At 34.6% G+C, this 20,614-nt stretch overlaps 1 pseudogene; it reads right to left on the bottom strand.

The window, feature by feature from the left end:
- Positions 1–890: 890 nt before the first annotated feature.
- LOC149401334 (uncharacterized) lies at positions 891–3,016 on the bottom strand (annotated as a pseudogene).
- Between the last annotated feature and the right edge of the window lie 17,598 nt (positions 3,017–20,614).

The raw sequence follows: 20,614 nt of genomic DNA, 5'->3' as shown, positions 1-20,614 counted from the left end.
GGACACTGAAGTCAGAAACTTGGCCACCATTTTGCCATATGTTCTGCATGTCGCCGGCGTTCTACTCTCCAATGAAGAAATATTCAAGGTCGTTCACTACGATCAAATGCCACAACAAGACAATGGGTAAATATTTTAATTCTTAATTTTACATTCTTAATGACACATATCAATTAAAGCATGCGTTTTTTGTTCCTTCGGAAATGATTGTGGCATGTTTATGATCAAGACTGCCGAGTTTTTGGCGCACGACCTTCCATTGTCTGATTTGAAACAGGAGGACATGATCATGTATCTACAGAAAATGACCACCGAATTATACCGACACGGAGCGCTAAAACTACACACGCGTGGAAATGTCAATGTTGAGGCAACTTGAAATTATGTGTTTATGATTGTACGCATGTGTTTATAACTTTATATATGTATTCTTAGAACTTCAATTTCTTAGTTTAAAAGTGTATGTATTGTTTATAACTTTATATATGTATTCTTAGAACTTCAATTTCTTAGTTTAAAAGTGTATGTATTGTTTATAACTTTATATATGTATTCTTAGAACTTCAATTTCTTAGTTTAAAAGTGTGTGTATTGTTTATAACTTTATATATGTATTCTTAGAACTTCAATTTCTTAGTTTAAAAGTGTGTATTGTTTCGAAATCAATTTATGTATCACAAACTGACCTCATTTCGTGACAGATGTGTCACGGAATGAGATCACTTCGTGACACATGTGTCACGGACTGTGTTCACGTCTTAACAATAACATTGTTTCATAAACCATTCTTAACAATACACTCAATACCAATAAAGTTCAAAACATTCAAAATGTAATACATAGCAAAACACCAAGGAAGTTCTAGATATTCAATGATAAAACGTGTCGAATTACAAACCAAACCAATGTCCCATCCCCGGAGCCCTCATTTCCGGTGGAATTGGGTTGCGACACGTAGCTCTATTGTGACCTACACCTCCACAACGGGAACATTTACGAAGCGGGGCATCAAATTCTCCAAGAGAGGGAATCCTTCTCTTTTTAGGTCTACCCGCCGAACGACCTAAGAAGTTAGGCGTATTTACTTTGATCTGCTTGATTTCGTCGGGAAAAGTCCATGACGATTCACTTCCTTGAGGATGAATAACCCCTGCATACGCCAATTTCCAATACTCGGTCGTGTAGTACTCTGCACAATAGCTCTCAACTGGTAGGTTGCGTAAGCGACAAGCCGCAATGGCATGGACACATACAAATAGATCAGTTTGAAATTCTCGACACAAGCACGTCTTATCAATCAAGTTCACTGCCCATGGTGTTCCTTCTGTGTCTAAAACCTTGAATTCGTATACTGCAGAAGGCCGGACCTAAAACATAAGCAAAAAAAAGTTTAAACATAACCACTCAGTCCGTGACACATGTGTCACGAAATGACACGAGTCCGTGACACTTGTGTCACGAAGTGGATTCACTCCGTGACACATGTGTCACGGACTGAAGTCACTCCGTGACACAAGTGTCACGGACTCGGGTCATTTCGTGACAGAATTTAAAAATTAAAAACACACTATAACCTGCATATTTGCCGAGACAGCAAGTTTTTTTAACATTTCGGTATGATATTCCATTGACAACACACTTTGAGTTGATGCCGCCTTTTCTCGTCGTTGGTAGAACCAAACTTGCATTCTCTCCCTCAACCAATCAAGGCACTTCACTATTGGAAATGATCTTGCTTTAACAGTTAACGCATTCAAAGACTCTGCGTTGTTTGAAGTTATGATCGTATACCTTGATGTCTTGAAAAAACAACGTGCCCACTTCTCATTTCCTACTTTGTTGACAAGGTATGGACGTATCAACGGGTCTTCCTTGTCCAACATGCGCATAAACTTTTGATATTCAAATATAGTATACGCTTTTGCTGCACCGTAGAACTTCCAATTGAATTCCTTGCCAAGTTTTTTGAATTTTGCCTTGACGTTATTCTTCACGTGGTATGCGCAAAAACCATGTTCTGCTCTTGGAAAAACTTTCTTCGCGGCGTTAATGATTCCGGTGTTTCGGTCGGATACGATGACACCATGTTATCCCTCTCCCCCAATGCTTCCTTAATTTTTTTGAAGAAATAAAACCAGGACTTGGAAGTTTCGGACTCACCAATACCATAGGCAAGCGGGAATATTTGCTCATTTGCGTCCATCGCTGAAGCCGTAAACATGCTGCCCTTGTGATAGTTTGTCAAGAAGGTTGCATCAACAATTACAACAGGCCGACAATACTTCCATCCCTCTCTGAACGGAGCCAAAGAAACGAAAAAGTACATGAAATATTTATGACGGTCAGTTTTTAGGTCGATGAGAGAACCTGGATTCTTTTGCTCTAACATGTACTTGTATTTTGCAAGAGAGGCATATGACTCATCATCAGTCCCATACAAGGATTGTATTGCACATTCTTTTGCCCTCCATGCTTTTCTGTATGAAATATTGACTCCAACCTCTGTTCGCATGTAACTCTGAATCTCCTTTGGGGTACAACTATGTACAGTTGGATCAATAAATTTGTGTTTCACCCTCTCTCCAACGAACTCTGCAGTAGCTTGCGGTTGCCCTTTTTGTCTTTCCTCCACAGAACAAGTGTGCTTTGGATCATATCTTGAACCATAAACACATACACACGATAAAAAACAATTTAAAATTAAAAGGGCATACATTTCCTGACATATCTGTCACGAAGTAAATCCACTCGTGTCAGGAGTGGATTCACGTCGTGATAGATCTGTCACGGACTGATTCATCTACGAAGAGAAATGAAATTTCAAATAAAATCAGTTTTTAGGTCGTGAAATTTTACCTTCTAATTTCAAAACAATCCGTGTTCTTTAGCTTCACTGCCCGGACCGCCCAATCACAATTTTTACCCGCACAAATGACATGAAGTTTGAGCGGAGATGAGTTCTTCGTTTTGAACCGATAATGATTATTGATTGCATCCATCCGCAAATGCTTCAACAACGCCGCTTTGTTTGCATATAATCTTTTTTTTTACACTTACCGGAGATAAAATATCCAACACCTCAATATCGTTACTCTCGACACATGTATTTGATTCGGGAGCCGTAACCGAACAACCCCCATTCTCTTGGCTCGATAAATTCTCTTTTCTTTGTGATCGAGTTGGCGGTTGTGGTGGAAGAGGAGGCTCTTCCTGGTGTTGAGTCTGTGGTGGAGCCTCTATTGACAAAATAACTGGTGGTGGAGACCTTCTGGGTTGGGGTGTTGCCTGGCTAACAGTATTCATATCATCCAACCCAACAGTATCATTGTCGAAAGCCTCCGGACTTGGTACGTCCCATTCACGTGCCTCGGATATAGGACTCGGCATGTTTGGAATGATCCTGCTTCGATTGCAACCAAATCCACTATCGCTTGTGTTTGCTGTTGGAGTGGATCCAACCCGTGGAGAAGACGCGCCATCCGTTTTTTTATCCTGAAATGCCTCCGGACTAATCTCAAGTACAAGATTCAACTTCGTCCGGTTCGGTTCGTTCTTCCTCAAGTACAAATAACATCGCAAACTTTCGTCGTCGTCTATGGTTGGCGGTACGAGCCCGTCAGCTTCATGTTTGACGTTGATTGAATGCGTTGCAGGGGTCACGTTCAACCGAGCATACAATGTTTGCATCAAACTTTGGTAATTCAATTTGGTAGGAAGTAAAAGCGTAAGAGTACCACCCTCTTGATATACGCCCGGTTTTACCCACTTCCCGCTATGCTTAGCATATAAACATATTTCCGCCATACCTGTATACGTTCACTCAGTATTAGAAATGAGTATTAAAAGACGGTTATTAACATGGAAAAACATCCAGTTCGTGACACTAGTGTCACGATGTGAATCCAGTTCGTGACACTAGTGTCACGAAGTGAATCCAGTTCGTGACACTAGTGTCACGAAGTTCAACACGCCTGGTTGTACCCACTTCGTGACACCTGGAAAATTTCAACACTGAAATTCCAAACACCATTTTTGGCGAAGTAAAAACTCAAAAAAGCTTTGGAACACGTTCAAACTGAACGAAATCACTAAAAATAGCTCTTAGTTGTTAGAAGAACAAGCTTCTTACCCAGATTTGACGCCAAGATTTGACGGTCACCGGAGAAGACACTCGACCTAGATCTGACGACGGTGGCCGGAGAAGACTTGGACCCACGCTGAAGAGGGTGAGCGATTGAAGAGTGAGCGTGAATGAGAGAGATGCTTGGAGGGAAATGAAGATCCGAGTCAGCGTGAATGAGAGAGCTGCTTTGGAGCGTGAATGAGGGTTTTTTTTTTTTTTTTTTTTTTTTTTTTTTTTTTTTCAGAAAAGAGAGAGTGAAGATGAGAGAGAGAGCGCAAGAAGGAAGATCTGAGGGGAGGGTAATTGAGGAAATTTTTATTTCTCTTTCATAGTCAAAGTAACATATGTGTCAAAATATTGGTTTTGGACTAAATATGGTAAGTGACAACAAGATGGTATTATTGCTGTCAAAACCCCTAGAAATTGCTAAATAGCCAAGGTTTTGTAAATACTAAGTAAATAGCCACTCAGATGACGTGACCCAATTATAAATTTTTTCATCTCCGAAATTCGCCCCTATTTGAGTTTTGAATTTCGAATTTTTTTGAAATTTGAATTATATAACTAGCCGAATTTTTGAACTTTAATTTCCTGATTTCAAGTGTGAACAAGATCAAGTCTAGTTAATTATTCCTCATATTTAGGAATTGGTTTGTACGTGGCATTGGAAATTTATTTGTTTCCTATTATGTATCATTATTTACACTGATTTACATTTATCGTAGTTAATATTATACTGAACTGATTTACTGTTCCTGATATCAAGTGTGAACAGGATCAAGTCTACTTAATTATTCCTCATATTTAGGAACTGTTTTGTACGTGGCATTGGAAATTTATTTGTTTTCTATTATGTATCAATATTTACAATAATTTACATTTATCGCAGTTAATATTATACTGAACTGATTTACTTTTTTTAATATTTACACATGTACATACTCTATTACCGAAGTAAATCCGGATAAGTCATTTAAATATTTTTTTTTTGCTCTTGGGGCATCGGTCCATGAATTCTAGTATTGTAGGCATGTTATTTCGGTGGACGGCACATTTTTGAAAGGGAAATCACGTGGTACGTTACTATTGTGTAAATCGGTGATGAAAAATTGTAAATACGAGTTACAATAGGAAGAACTCTACACATGCATACCAGTTTGAGATTCTGAGGCCGAAATAGTTCGTCGGAGAAGATGAATAGAGTTTGTCGGGGAAGAGTGAAGCGATTTGGAAAACTTTTGGGAGACATTTTTTTTATGGACGAGACATATGCGGTTGTGAAGGTGAACGGTTTCAAATAAATGTAATTAATATCCTCGAATCTCAAAAATCTCGATTTCAATTTTTTTTTAGTCAACAGGTGTGACGATTGGGCGGGAAAATATTTGGGTGTTTCTGTAAATTTGGACGTGTAATTAATGACAATTGGGTATTTACTTATTATTTATAAAACCTTGGATATTTAACAATTTCTAAGGTTTGAGTTGGCTATTTTGCTAAATTACCCTAAAAAATAATGAAATTAAACCTAAGTGCCACGTCATTAAATGAACAAAAAAATGGGGGGAAATTTTTTAGCCCGCTTCTAATTTCGACTTTCGGATGGGACTCTGTCGCATTCGAAAGTCGTTTGGATGCGACTAATTGCATCCTATTGTCATCCGCAACAAAAAGTCATATTTGCTCTAGTGTTTCGTTCGCCGGAGAAGTCACATTGATGTAAAGTTCTTCTTATCGTTGTTGTATCATGGGAGCCTTATCGTTCATCAACTCCAACACTCATATGAGAGTTATATAAGGTTTAAGGAAACCGTCGAACGGTCCTCAACATCTTCCAAATTTCTTTTTCTTCTTTTTCCGGCTGTAGGTTTATTTATTTTGTTTGTTGGTCTTTTCTCTCAGGTTTCTATAATGAAATAATAATTTGTTTTCCTTTTTTTTAAGTATTTTCCTGCAAACTTTTCTTATTCTTCGTATCATAAATATTATTTGTTGTAATATTTCTAACAACTTTCGTAAAAAAAATAATAAAAAATAAAATAAAATCCTTTCATCTTACTGATATGAGAATTTATTTATTTATTTATTTTTTCTAGTGTTTATTTACGATCGTATCTACGTATCATCTTCGTTAAGCACATTCAGAATATTGAGCAGTGTAGCTGTGTAGGAACCGCCACCTTGGCAACTAAGAATACTTGTCCGAGCATTGGCCCATGATACGAAGCAAAAACTAGCCAATAAACTAGTGATATCGAATCGGCAAAAGAATCATTTCCCCTGTACAACTAAAAAACAAAACAATATCACGCAACATATATGCCAATTTATATGAAGAAGAAGAAGAAAAAAAAAATGAACAAAATGGATTAAGAAAATTGACCAAAAAAAAAAAAAAAGAGAGGGAGAGCTAAGAATATGGCTCATTGGGACTTACATTAAAATTTGAGTCTTGTTATCAAATAAATGATAAAATAGTTCAAATTAGAGCAAGCCATCGGTGAAAATTTTATAGGAAATATACGTATGAATTGAGCTATATTTTAATACAAGCAAAATATCTGTACGTTGTTGCGGATTGCTTAAAATATTTTGATAGTAAATTTATGTAATAATAGTTTGATATTAGTAAATTTTCGGTATTTTGAAATAATATTTTTATAATGATAAATATGACCTACTTAAAATATTATTTTAATGATATTTTAAAGATGAGTTATGTTAGAAATGTTTTTATTTTGTTTAAAGGTATTTCTTAAAATTTTAGAGCTAGAACTAATTTTTTTTTTATTTTTTTTTATGAGTTTTGTAACTAATTAGGCCACCTATAACGTTATGTTTGAGATCTAGCCTATGTTTGGAGTTTTTTAGGGAAATAGCCAAATGTATTAGATGGCGAATTACGTTTTACTTTTTTGTCCTTCAATTTTTTAAGACAGTTTTTTTAAATTATCCTTCTATATATTATACTTTTTTGTGCGTGTGTTAATGTTGTTGACACGTTTTTTTTCTTTCCGTTGGATTAATTAAAATTAGGTCAATTAAGTTCTATATTTAAGGGTGTTATGACACGTTTTCTTTTTTTGTTTGTGCGTATGTTTTTTTAATTAACGTATTATTCTTCACGGAATATTTGTTGTTGTTTTTAAGGAAGCAGTTAGCTTTTAAATTTTGGAACGTTTGAATTTTTGAAACACAAGCAATCTCACGTTTTTTTTGTTGCAGCTGATTTTATATAGCAGAAGAAAAAAAAAACTGCGCTTGGAAGAAACCATTTGTTTCTGATGGCTTCTGCGTTTTGGTCGTTGGTGGATTCTGGTATGTTTTCTTGTTTTTTTTTAAACGTTAACTTGGTTAGAGGTGGTCCGACTCTCACTGTTAATTTGTCTTATTTAATAGTGAAGATTTTCGAACGTCAGTCTTTGGAAAAATGTGATTCTATGAGCTTGGTTGATGAAAAGTTTCTAGATGGTGGAACTGTTTTTGACGAGACGCAATTGAAAAACTGCCCGATGAATGTTGAAGTTGATGTCAATAACATTTTTTTGAGTAAAGAAACAATGATTTCAGCATCGACTACTATTGCGTTGAGAAACAATTTCGAATTCCGGGTGAAAAGGTCTAGCAAGACGCGATATTATATTGCTTGTTTGAATTCTGATTGCTCGTGGAAATTGAATGCTAGTGTATGTTATGTTTCCAAATTTTGGGTGATTAGGTCTTTCAACAAAGATCATAATTGCTTTGGAAAGAACCTTATACATCGTCATAAACAAGTGTCATTTTCATTGATTAGCAAAGTTGTTAACAATGATTTCCGAAGCTCAATGGCTGAGAAATATACACCAAAAGCAGTTGTGGAGATCATACGTTTGCGTTTCAAAGTTGAGATTAGCTATTATAAAGCGTGGATGGCTCGTTCCAAGGTTTTGCAAGATATTCACGGTGATTATGACAAATCATATTCTCATCTCCCCATTGTAGGTGATATGATAAAAGAGAAGAATCCAGGTAATTTTGTATCTTTGAAAGTTTTCTATTTGTTTTTGTTTTAATTCTATACATATAGCAGTTTTTATATTTTTAGACGAACCGGTTATTTATTTACAGTTATTTCTATTTATTTCCATTATGAATACTTAAGTGTGGACAATGAGATAATTTCCAGTAATTAACGTTTATTATCTGTGTTGACATGTACTTACACAGTAACAGAAACTGATGCACAAAGAAATTTCCAATATTTTTTTCCTGGCAATGGGGGCTTCTGTGCATGGTTGGAAGTTTTTCCGTCCTGTCATTTTAGTGGACGAGACTTTTCTCAAAGGTAAATCACACGGGACATTACTATTGGCCACAGCTCAAGATGGTGATAATCATCTTTTTCCCCTGGCTTTTAGTATTGTTGATTCAGAGAACGATAAATTTTGGCATTGGTTCATGACTCATCTCAGGGTAGTTTATGGTGTTAGAGATGGTTTGGTTATTGTCTCAGATCGAAACATCTATTCAAAAAGCTATCCATGCAATATTTCCCGAGGCTAATTATGCAGTGTGTATGCAACATCTTTGGGCGAATGTGAAGGCAAAGTTTGGAAAAGCTTATTATGGGCCTCTTTTTTACAATTGTGCAAAGGCATATACTAAAAAAGATTTTGACTATTGGCTTGCAAAGATGACCGAGTCTAAGCCTAGCATGAAACAATACTTACTGGATGCGAAGCCTGAATTGTGGTCGCGAAGTCACTTTATGGGAAATAGGTATAATGTAATGATAACAAATATTTCCGAATGCTTGAATTCTATGATTAACGAAGCGCGTGGCTTGCCAGTTGCTTGTTTGGTTTTGAGTTATCGGAGTTTGTTTCAAATGTGGTTTAATGAGAAGAGAGAACTTATCCCACGAATGCTATCTGGTCTTACTGAGCATGCTTTTTGTATTCTTTTTAACTCTGAAGATGATGTTCGGACGATGGAGATATGTTTCACGACAAAAATTACTAGTAAAACGTGGAAATTAGTGTTAATTATCGTATATTAATAATTTGCTTTATTCTTTTTCTTTTTAGGTTAACATCATCAATGACCAACAGCTTGAGGTTATTGATGGTGCCGTTCACCGAATTGTAGACATTGCTGAAAAGACATGTACATGTCGCGTTTGGCAATTGGATGATTTTCCTTGCTCTCATGCGGCTGCGGCGTTATACCGTAGGAAGTTGAAACCATTTGATTTTGTTCTTTCATATTACACTAGTCAAAATTATGCTGCCATCTACGCTCAAGATATTGTCCCTATTGAAGACGTAGGCGAGTGTGATTTGCCTGAAGATGCTCATGTAATTAATCCACCAGTTTACAAAAGACAAGCTGGAAGGCCAAAAATGAAGAGGTATCGATCAAAGTCCGAGTTATTTCACCCATACCGTCAACGTTGCAGGAAATGTGGAAAGCAGGGCCACAACAAGAGGGGATGCAAGTCTTGAAATGATTAATAATCAATGTTTTTTCTCTGTATGCACTTTTAATTTTTATTATTTTTATGAAGTATTTTGGGTTGTAGACATTTTTACTTGTTTTTTCACTTTCAAGTTTCTATGTTAGCATTTTCCTATATTTGTCATTATCATTTCTGCAGATGCTATATTCATTAAATAAGTTATAACAACTCGTCCAAAATTTAAGGTTGTTTTTAGGCTGATATTATCTTCAAATGATATGTTTTCTTAATTCATTCGCCCAAATTTTTTAGGTTTTCATTTTCGATTATTGTCAACTATTTCCAGAATGTAACCTGAAATTTGTAGCAATTATTAACAAAAAGTAGCACTGGTATTAAAAATGATAATAAAATGAAATAAGTTTCAAAGCATTAACTGATGATGTTCAACATGAATTAAAACCATGTTATAACATGGAAATAAAACAAATATCTATAGTTTCATTTTGGCTTTTTCGACGAATCATAATGACAAATTTTTGTGATTTTCATTTCTGATTATTGTCATTTTTTTCCAGAATGTAAAAATGAGAGATGTAGCAATTATTAATAAAAAATAGCACTGGTATTTATCAATTTCAACTATTAAAACTGATAATAAAATGAAATAAGTTTCAAAGCATTAACCGATGGTGTTCAACATGAAATAAAACCATGTTATAACATGGAAACAAAACAAATATTGAAGAATGTAAACCAAGTTCCAAAATAAATTTAATAGGGAGATCAAAAGGACAAAACCATTGTACCAAACAACTAAATCAATTTGTTTGCATAATTATTGCCTAGGGAAAAGCTGGGCTGGCTGGGATGATCGGGATGGCTGTGATGATCGGGATGGCTGGGCTGATCGGGCTGGCTACTGGGTTCTCCTTTCGTCGGTTTATTCGGTGGGTTATCTCCTTGTTCACGGCCACTAGATTTCTTTTTCTTCTTCGGAGATGTGACGTATGACGTCTTTGTTGCAGCTGATTTCTTGATTTCTCTTCGAGGCCGTTCACTTACAGTTGGAATGGAAGTTGTGCTTCCTGTTCGCTATTTTTTCTTCCCACCAAAGGAACTTCGGGTTCACTTTCTTCATCTACTTGCGTATGATCAATAGGATCATTATCATCAAAGTCTCCGATGTTTTCTATAAAAAACATCACATCATCGTTGAGTCTCGTTAATTGGATCGGACTATATGATTTGTCAAGGTTTCCTAATATCGGAGACAATTCCTGTTTATATTCATATTTACAAACAGAATATTCTAAATTAAAACTTCACAGTAATTATTTAAAAAAAAATAATACAAAATAATATATCTTACAGGTTCTTTGAGTTGTCTTTTACTGACCTGAGTACGTTTGACAGGTTCTTGTTTGGGTGCTACATCACCAGTCATGTTGGCAGTGATCTGTTCTAGTAGGGGCTTAAAGAATCGCTTTGTTGAGGTTCCGGTATGTTTGGGACATCTTGAGTATTCTCGGCGACTGGGATGGAGACTATACATATGAACGAAATTTTATTTACAATTATTTTCAGAAATTTTCTATTAAATTTAAAGAGTCGTAAATTACTTACCACTTCTTTGTCTAATCTTTGACTGCTTCTTGTACGACCAGCTGGTTCACTGTTTGCATTGACAGTAGATGATGGCGTGAACATTGATGTTGTAGGCTGAATTTCCTGAAATTAATTTTTTACAAATTAATCAATTTTACTTAAGATTTATTGTAAATAAAGGTTAAACTTACTGAATGCTCATCGTTGTTTGCGTTTGACAATTTGTTTACAATGCATCTCATCTACAAATTTAAAAATTAAAAAGTTAATTATATTTTTTTCTAGTATATTGAAGGGAAATATTTGTACCATGGCTGTCAACGTCATTTGCGTTGGCATATTTTTCCTGCCCCATTTTTTGCTGCCCCACCAACCTCCTATTACAATGATGAAACAATTTATTTACAGTTATTAACAACAATTTCCGATTTGTTGTAATATGTAAACGTAATACCTTTAAGGTTTCAGTAGTTGTTTTTTGACGTGCCACGATTGGTGTTTCTTCGAAAACCTTGTGCGTTTCTTCCCTTGAGTGTCTGTCATTTAAATCTTCCTGTTACAAGTATGGTTTTATTAAGTTAGAATAAACAACACTCGGAAATTATTAAGTAATCATTCTCATGATTACCATCACTGGAGAAGGGTCAGTCTCGGGTACGATTGTTGTTGGCCTATCCTCGCTTCGTACCTTGTGCGGTGTTTCCCTTGAGTGTCTGTCATTTAAATCTTCCTGTTACAAGTATGGTTTTATTAAGTTAGAATAAACAACACTCGGAAATTATTAAGTAATCATTCTCATTATTACCATCACTGAAGAATGGTTAGTCTCGGGTACGGGTGTTGATGGCCTATCCTCGCTTCGTACGTTGTTTGATTGTTTAATGGTTTCTGTAGCAAACTTCTGAAGCGACTCCAGTTTGCAGCTCACCATGTTAAGCTCGGATTCTATAGTTTCAATCTTAGAATTTGCAACTCCTAAGCTTTCAGTGAGTTTCTGAATTTCAGATTTCAATTCAGCATTGGTTGAGATGGGTGATCTCGAGCTGCTTGCGGCATCTGTACCTGTTTTAAATTAATCAAATTATCATACAAATTAACAAAATCCTTTTTAGGAATTATTGGATAATGAATGTAAATAATTTATAAATGTACATTTGGATCTTGGCACTTTTTTTCGTGTTCCGGTCCCTTGATAATCTGGGATTCCCGGGTATGTTGTATCCACCATGTATGGCATAGCTAACTCCTTTTCAGTTGGTGTTATGGTTAGGATATCAATCTAAAACAAATATAAGAAATTTTGTTACTAACAAATAAAGAATATGTAACTTCAAAAATTGAATCATAATTACCTCTTCATTTTTGAAAACAAGCCGCTCCAGACTATCATATCGGGGGTTATTGTGATACGACCACTTCAACATTCTCGGTATCGCAACCGAGTACGACTTTCCTGTGAATCTTTGTACAGCAAATTGCGGTACAACTTCATACGCCCAAGCCAGAAGTGGGTGGAGAAAACCTTCCAGATTGTACCCTTTTCTATGATTTGGGATAAAGTTTCCTGATTTTGTCATTGAAGCACATAGTGCTTCAAAACTCACCCTTCCCCATGGATAGTCATTAAAAACACGGGGATCATTTGCGAGTAGTATGTGCTCGTCCTTTATGTTGGAGTTTTCCTGTTTTGGTAACACCATTGCCGACAATATCGCCAAATTAACAAGGGCGACGCGATCTTCGTCAGACGCGCCCAAAGTAGGAAGAGCCAGCAACGCCAGGATGTGGTTTGGTCTCTTAGAAGCCTCGCCCGTGAAATACAATTTCTCCAGCCTGTTCTCGATGTGAGGCAGGTCTTTCACATTCGGAGTTGGGTCGCATTGTAGTCCTGTAATTATCATTTATTTACACTTATTATCAGACAAGAAACATCACTTAACCGGTCTATCCAATCTAATATTCAGACCAATTTGTCACAAATTTCTTATGAAACTAACTTATCAAAAAACATACCATTTTCATATGATTCACCATAGTTATACATGGTAACCATAGCTAAAACATGAGTTCTTGGAAATAACCAAATATCGGAAATTTTTTAAAATAACCAAAACATTTCAAATAACCAACCATCGAAACTCATTTTTATTACCAAATCCCTAATTTTATTTGACAACACATGAAAGCCATAAGTCATTGATTAAAAAAACAGAAATTATTGGAAATTATTGAAAATATTCAAATCATTTGGGCAAAACCCCAATCCATTTTTTCAAAAGTTATTTTGATATCAATCGTTGATGCTAAAACATCAGTTTTTGGAAATAACCAAATATCGGAAATTTTTTAAAATAACCAAAACATTTCAAATAACCAACCATCGAAATCCATTTTTATTACCGAAATTCCTAATTTTATTTTACAACACGTGAACGCTTTTTTTTTTCCCCAACTGTGTAAAACATGCAATTTGTAAATGTGTTTAGAAAACATACCTTCGATGATCTTGATCGAGTCCTATGAGATTTTTTTTATCTTTTAATCGTTTTCTTCTTCCTCTGCATGTATTACCTGACTGATTTCGGTGGACTTTCGATTGCTTTCAGAGCTTCGAAATGTTTGGTTATGGCGTTGAAGATTTTAGCTTCTAGCTATTTAGCATGTATGAGCCAAACTGGTATGAGTTTCCCCAAAATATCGCATCCAGTCCAGGAGATTTGTTGGCTTTGAAATTTGGTGAAGCCGGTCTAGATTTGCGCGCCTCGTTATTAATGATATCTTTGAGGAAATATTTTGTTGAGATTTGTTAGAGGTTTAAGGCTACGTGTAACCTGTAACACACGCGTAATTAATGTTATATTTGTTACAAATATTTTTTTGAGATTTATTTTGAAATTGCATGTTATTTACTATCGGTATTGCCTATTATTTAATATCGTTATATTCATTATTTTCATTTGATTAATTAAAAGGGTAAATTAGTCTATTAATTATTGACATCTAAGCATGTTGGCTATTTCCCTAAAAGTTATGAAACATAGGCTAAAAACAAATTTTATAGTTTCAAATTGGCTATTTTGCTACACTCCCTTTTTTTTTTTATTATATATACTAAAGAAGCTATTGAAAAGTTATGCACTAAGAATCAATGAATGCAAATAGCACAATGGAATTGATAAAATATAAAATTGAAACTACGCAATTAAAATAATGGGACAATTAGGTCAGTAATTCAATAACAACCCATCTTTATAAAAAAAAATAGCTCAAGTTTTATTTTATTAAGAAAATAGATCATCGGATAGAAGTTAATTAAATTCATTGTTCAGTTAATTTAATTAATTTCGGCTTGGTGGGCTATTTATCTAAAATGAAACTTGTACTAGATCCTTAAAATGAAATAGATGATTGGCTAGTTACAACAAATATTTGTAAAATAATCACATTAAAGGTGATAATGCGGTATTTCTTAATATTTTTAAGCTAGAAGGTGATTTTATATTAAAAAAAAAGACTGTTAAAAGTAAATGAATGAAAATCATACACTAAAAATCAATTAATACAAATAGAATAATGAAATTAATAAACTATAAAATTTGAAATTATGTAACTAATTTAATAAAATTTAAATAGCTTCAGGTTAATTGCAGATGTTATTTTAAAAATTACCCACGAAATTCAATATTAAATTTATTGAATATAAAACTACTTGAATTCCAGGAAATCAAACATAACTTCTTTATACTAATTATTGTAGAAATGTGCTTCCATTGACCAAAAGAAAATATGTAATTATTAAAAAAAAAGTTTTTAAATAATTTATATTGTTGACTTTTTTAAGGGACAATTAAATAGTAGTCCAATGGTTCATCTTTAAAGAAAAAAAAAATCAATGTTTCATATAATTAAGAAAATAGCCCGACAAATTGAAGTTAATCGAATTACTTGAACAGTTAATTTAATTAACTGAACAATTAATTTAAATAACTTCGGTCTGCTGGAGTATTTATATAATAAAATAAAATTTAAATTAAATCCTTAAAAAGAGATAGAGTATTGGCTAGTTTCAACATATACCAGTTTTTTTTAAAGTAATTTATATTATTAAAAAAACAAAAAATTGGCTACGTAAGCCACATAAACTATAGCAATTTTAATTTAGCCAACGTTTAGTAAATAATTTGTAAATAGTATTTATATTCGTCTTTGTAACTGTAATTTAGGCAGTTTTTTTTATATAAAAATTTGAATCAAATATTTTAAACTCAATAGGTAAGTATTTAACTGAGATTTCAAATTTTGGACGAGAATCTTTGAATAATTTTTGCGCTTGATTTTAGGTGATTAGTTTCTAATTTCGTTACATAACATTAAATTACAATATGTTAAAAAAAATTCCATTTATTGATAATCTTTTTTTTTGGCTGATAGTCTCTCATTATATTTTGGCTGCCAATTGTAATTCAAATTTTACAGTTTTCAGCGTGTTGTTCATAATTTCAGACGATTGAACGTTCAAATTTGTTTCTCCCAGAATTCAAAACCGTCCAAACACCATGGATGATTGTTCGTCCTTTTCTCTAATCATTGTTGTCACTCTAATTTTTTTTTTTTTTTTTTTTTTTTCAGTGAAATTATTTGAGCAACAATGCCATAAGAAGATTTTGGGGCAGAAATCGTATTGTATGATGAACCCGATTTGAGAAATTTTCCTATGAATTTTGAAATTAATTTCAATAACGTATTTAGACGCAAAGATGTACTTCAAACGGCTATTAGTATAACTGTTGTTCGCATCAATTTTGAATTCAAGGTGTTTAGATCAAGTAAAATTGGTTGTTCGAATCTTCACTATTCTTGGAAGTTAAATGCGTGGGTTTGCAAGAAATCAAGATTGTGGGTCATAATGTCATATGTTAAATATCATACTTGCTATGGACAATCAATTGTGCACAAGAATAAACACGCATCTTCTGTTCTTATTAGCAAATGTGTCAAAGATGATTTCAGGGGTTCATTGGCAAATCAAATTATGCCCTCCGGTGTTGCTAAAATAATGAGGACACGATTTAATGTGGAGGTAACATATTATAGGGCATGGAAGGGTCGTAAAGAAGCTCCGAGGGATCTTCGTGGTGATTTTGAAGAGTCATACCAATAGTTGGTGAAATGATCAGAGAGAAAAACCCAGGTTATTATTTTATAACTTTTAATTTTCGCTGACTTGTTAATTTATATTTTCAGCTTATTTACAATACAATAAATCTGTAAATATTATATACATTTACACTATATTTACAGTTTAATATTTGTTATTTACTACATTCATTGTAAATTAAGGATTTATTTACTAAATACTTACCTTGTCCTTTTGTAGGTTTGTATACTGTGACCGAGACTGAACCCGATGATACTTTTAGGTATTTCTTCCGTGCATTTGGTGCTTCGGTATAAGGATTCCAATTTTTCCGTCCGGTAATATCCGTTGATGGTACTATCTTGAAAAGAAAATCTCATGGTACCTTACTATTGGCTACTTCTCAAGATGGTGACAATCATTTGTTTCCATTAGCCTTTAGTATTGTGGATTCTGAAAATGACAAATCTTTGTCTTGGTTTATGATGCATATTCGAGTTGTTTATGGTGTTATAAAAGAGTTGGTGTTTGTTTCGGATAGGCACAAGTCAATTTAGAAGGCGGTCAACACTATGTTTCTGGAAGCGAAATTTGCTATATGCATGCAACAACATTGGGGTAATGTGAAGGCCAATTTTGGTAAAACTTACATTCAGCCTCTTTTTTCTATGTGCTAAAGCGTATTCAGTAAGAGAGTTTGAATATTGGCTCAATATACTCTCCAACTAAAGTAAAAATTAAAAAGTGTCTTCCCAAAGCTAATCCATAGCTTTAGGCTCGCAACAAATTTACTGGGAAGAGATTTAATGAAATGACCACAAACATTTCCGAGAGTTTGAATGCTGTTTTGTGAGAAGCTAGAGGGTGGCTGGTTGCATGTCTTGTTTTGAGTTATAGAAGTCTAATTCAAAATTGGATCAACAAGAAGATGGAGTTAATTCCAAAGATGCATTCAGGTCTTACAGGAACTGGGTTCAAGATGCTTTTTGATTCGCATGAGGCTGCTCAATCTATGAATGTAAGTTATATAATATCCCAGCTTCTGTTAATAGAATCGTTATTTACAACCTATCTATAGTAAAGTAACAGAATGTTTATTTACATGTCAATCGCAGGTTAATACCATTAATGACAATGAGTTTGAAGTTGTTGATGGTGCAATTCGCCAAGTTGTTGATGTTTCTCTGAGGACTTGCACATGTTGTTATTGGCAGCTTGAAGATTTTCCATGCTCTCATGCGTGTGCGGCTTTATATTGAAAAAATTTACGTCCTATTGATTTTGTACCATCTTATTATACTCAAGAATACTTTACAGGCACATATGAGAAAGATGTGTTTCCAATTTCTCATGAAGGTGATTGGGGAGCTCCCTATCGACGGTCAAGTTATTAAGCCTCCTATTCATAAATGTCAAGCTGGGCGACCGAAAGAGAAGAGGTATCGATCGAAGCATGAAAAATTCCACCCGTACAGTCATCGTTGTGGCAAATGTGGCCAGATTGGTCATAATAAAAGGGGTTGCCAAATTTAGTTGGATCTTTTTATGTTTTTCAATATTTTATGGCTTTAAGTGAATTTGACTCTTGTTTTAAGTTTTTCGGTGATGTCTTTATTATTTGTAAACTAGTTTAACGTTTATCAGTGTTATGCATCTTGATTTTACTTGAGTCCTTATGTTTTTAGAATTTTTGTTCTGATATATCTAATGTTGTTAATAAATAACTTATTTGTTGGTTACACATTAATTTACTGATATTAATAAGTCATTCCCCATTCAACGCGTAGACTCATGTAAATTAAAGTAATTTACAGATCTGTTAATAAACAAACATTTTACAAGTTATTAAGTTCTGTACAAATTTTATGGACCGAGCAGAAAATCATAATTCAACCACCAAAATATAGTATTTATAACATAATAATGAGGGGTGCAACCACAATAAAAACCAAAATGAGTGTCATATGCAATTAACCATTCATGATTTTGCACTCAGTTAACCATAATAGCTATGGTATCCAAAATAGATATTAGGAATTGGTAATATTAGAGTTTCAGGAAATGACAGATAATCTAAATTCCTATATCCAAAGACGGTTGGCTGCTTCGTTGCCTTCATCTTCTTTGGTAGGTACCTCGTCTTCATTCCTTTTAGTTTTATTCTCGGTGACGTATGGAGAGGTTGTAAACACTGACTTCCTACATGTACGTTTCGAACGATGTATGACGGGCTGTGGAATTGACACCTTTCTTGATATCTTCTTTGGGAGTGTATGATCAACTGCCACTTTGTCAACTACCTGTGTATTTACAATTTTATTGACATTACGATCAACTAATAACAATTTAATCACCTCAACATTAATAGTCACTGCTGAAATTGGTTTAATCCTACCTGTGGGTTGCTTACGCCAACATCAGTGGCTTGGTGATTTCCGACTAGTATAGCTGTTGGCTGCTTGGGAAGCGGATTGCCTGGTTGTTCAGTCGTCATGGTTGGCTTGGGCACTGGTTTGCCGTTCTTTCTCAAGCGTTTGTATACTTGATTGTATAGAACTTCAGGCTCGGCCACCTTCTCATGAACAACCTGTGGAAGTTGTTCAAATTCGTACTTGTTAGGAATGCTATTCAACACATCATGTACGGTAAAAACTCAATCATCTCGCAACTTCTGCAAATTATCCTGTGACAAGTCATGGTTAGTCTTAACATAATTACACCATTTTTACATGTAGTCCACAACAAACTTACCGGACTATAACGTGCTTGTTGTCAATGGTGCCCACAAGAAGAGTAGTAGTCTTTACTTATGTACATTTGATGTAATAAAGTCTCACGAAGACTCTTGTTTGTAACTGCTGAATCATTAATAAAGTTGAAACGTTCATTCTTCCTTGTTTGTTTGAAGCTTTATGATAATCGATAGTCTTTAGTCCTTAAACAAACCTGACAACATATGAAGAGACAAAAGTAGATTTGCATGAACAAATTCTTCATGGTTTTCTTAAAACAGTATATTCGCAATCTAAGGATCAAAGGACTATTGATTTCAGTACGATTGTTGGGAGAATCTATGATGTCTGGTTATGGGACATTGAGAGTTGGAGACTCTATAGTTCTTCTAGGTATCTTTTGAAGGTACTGAATTGACCAGTGCACTTCTTGAGACAGAATAAGAACAAACCATTTAACCTCTTATGTCTCGAAGTCACTACGTATGAATTGCATCATGCTTACCTCAATCCTGAAATGAGACATGTCATTTCATAGCTTATGTATTCTCATTTGAGAAAGTCAGTGTTCTAGATTCACTATGTGATATATGTTGCGATATTTTTATGACTAGCACGCAAGTGGACGTATCGAACAAGTAATAGTGTTACGTAAGTAACGGATATCGATCCCACAGAGGCTAGTTACTATAGCGACGTTAAACAACCTAAAACAAATTGATTTCACAAATTTGTTGATGGATGTGATTATGAAAATAGAAAATGAATTAACGTAAAAATAAACGAGAAACAAACACGAGATAACAAGCAAAGGAAACTACGGGGTTACGATTTCACCAGGTAACACAGCATCGGGGTTTCGGGAACGAACAATTACAACTATTCCTATGTAAGCTAATCTCATTCTCTCAATAATATTCCCTAGCCTCTCTCGAGTGATCTAGCAAACCTATGCAATTGTCGGATTACTTATCCTCTCGGCCTCTAATCCTATTAAAACAACCACATGCACTAAACGCGAGAATTCTAACGATTACACACTCGTCTAAGCCGTCAAGCAACCTAAAACAATGTGATGAGTGAAAAAGGGCACGAATTTTTACTCTCTCTCGAGCAGCTAAAAACTCTAATTAAACAATTCTAAAGGTGATCAAGCTAAAGAATGCATTAAGAACACTTCCACACAAGCAAACATATTCATGAAACAGTTAATAACTAATCAAACCCTAACGAAACCCCTAAGCTATATCTAACCCCGACTACATCGTAACCCCGCTAAAGACTTAGCCTCTAACGGTGTTCATGACTATGATCAAAACAAGGAGAGTGATTAAAAGCAATAAAACTAACATCGAATGACGAAGAGAGCTCATGATTATAACGAGAAAGGAATTCAATAACACAATAGTAAATTAGGAGCAGAAAATAAATAGAAGGAAGAAGAAAAACTATTAATGGAGTTCCGGCTGATCGGATTTTGTCAATTCCGTTGATAAGCTTTCTCTCCGTTGCAAAAGCTCTCCAAAACAATAATAAAATAAAGCGTACCCTAAAAATAGAGGCTGAGTTATGTT

Source organism: Urtica dioica, chromosome 4 (genome assembly GCF_054948205.1).
Source record: "Urtica dioica subsp. dioica isolate 48M chromosome 4, U.dioica_male_clone48M_v1_H2, whole genome shotgun sequence".
NCBI classification, from domain to species: domain Eukaryota; kingdom Viridiplantae; phylum Streptophyta; class Magnoliopsida; order Rosales; family Urticaceae; genus Urtica; species Urtica dioica.
This window is presented reverse-complemented; position numbering and strand designations above follow the sequence as displayed.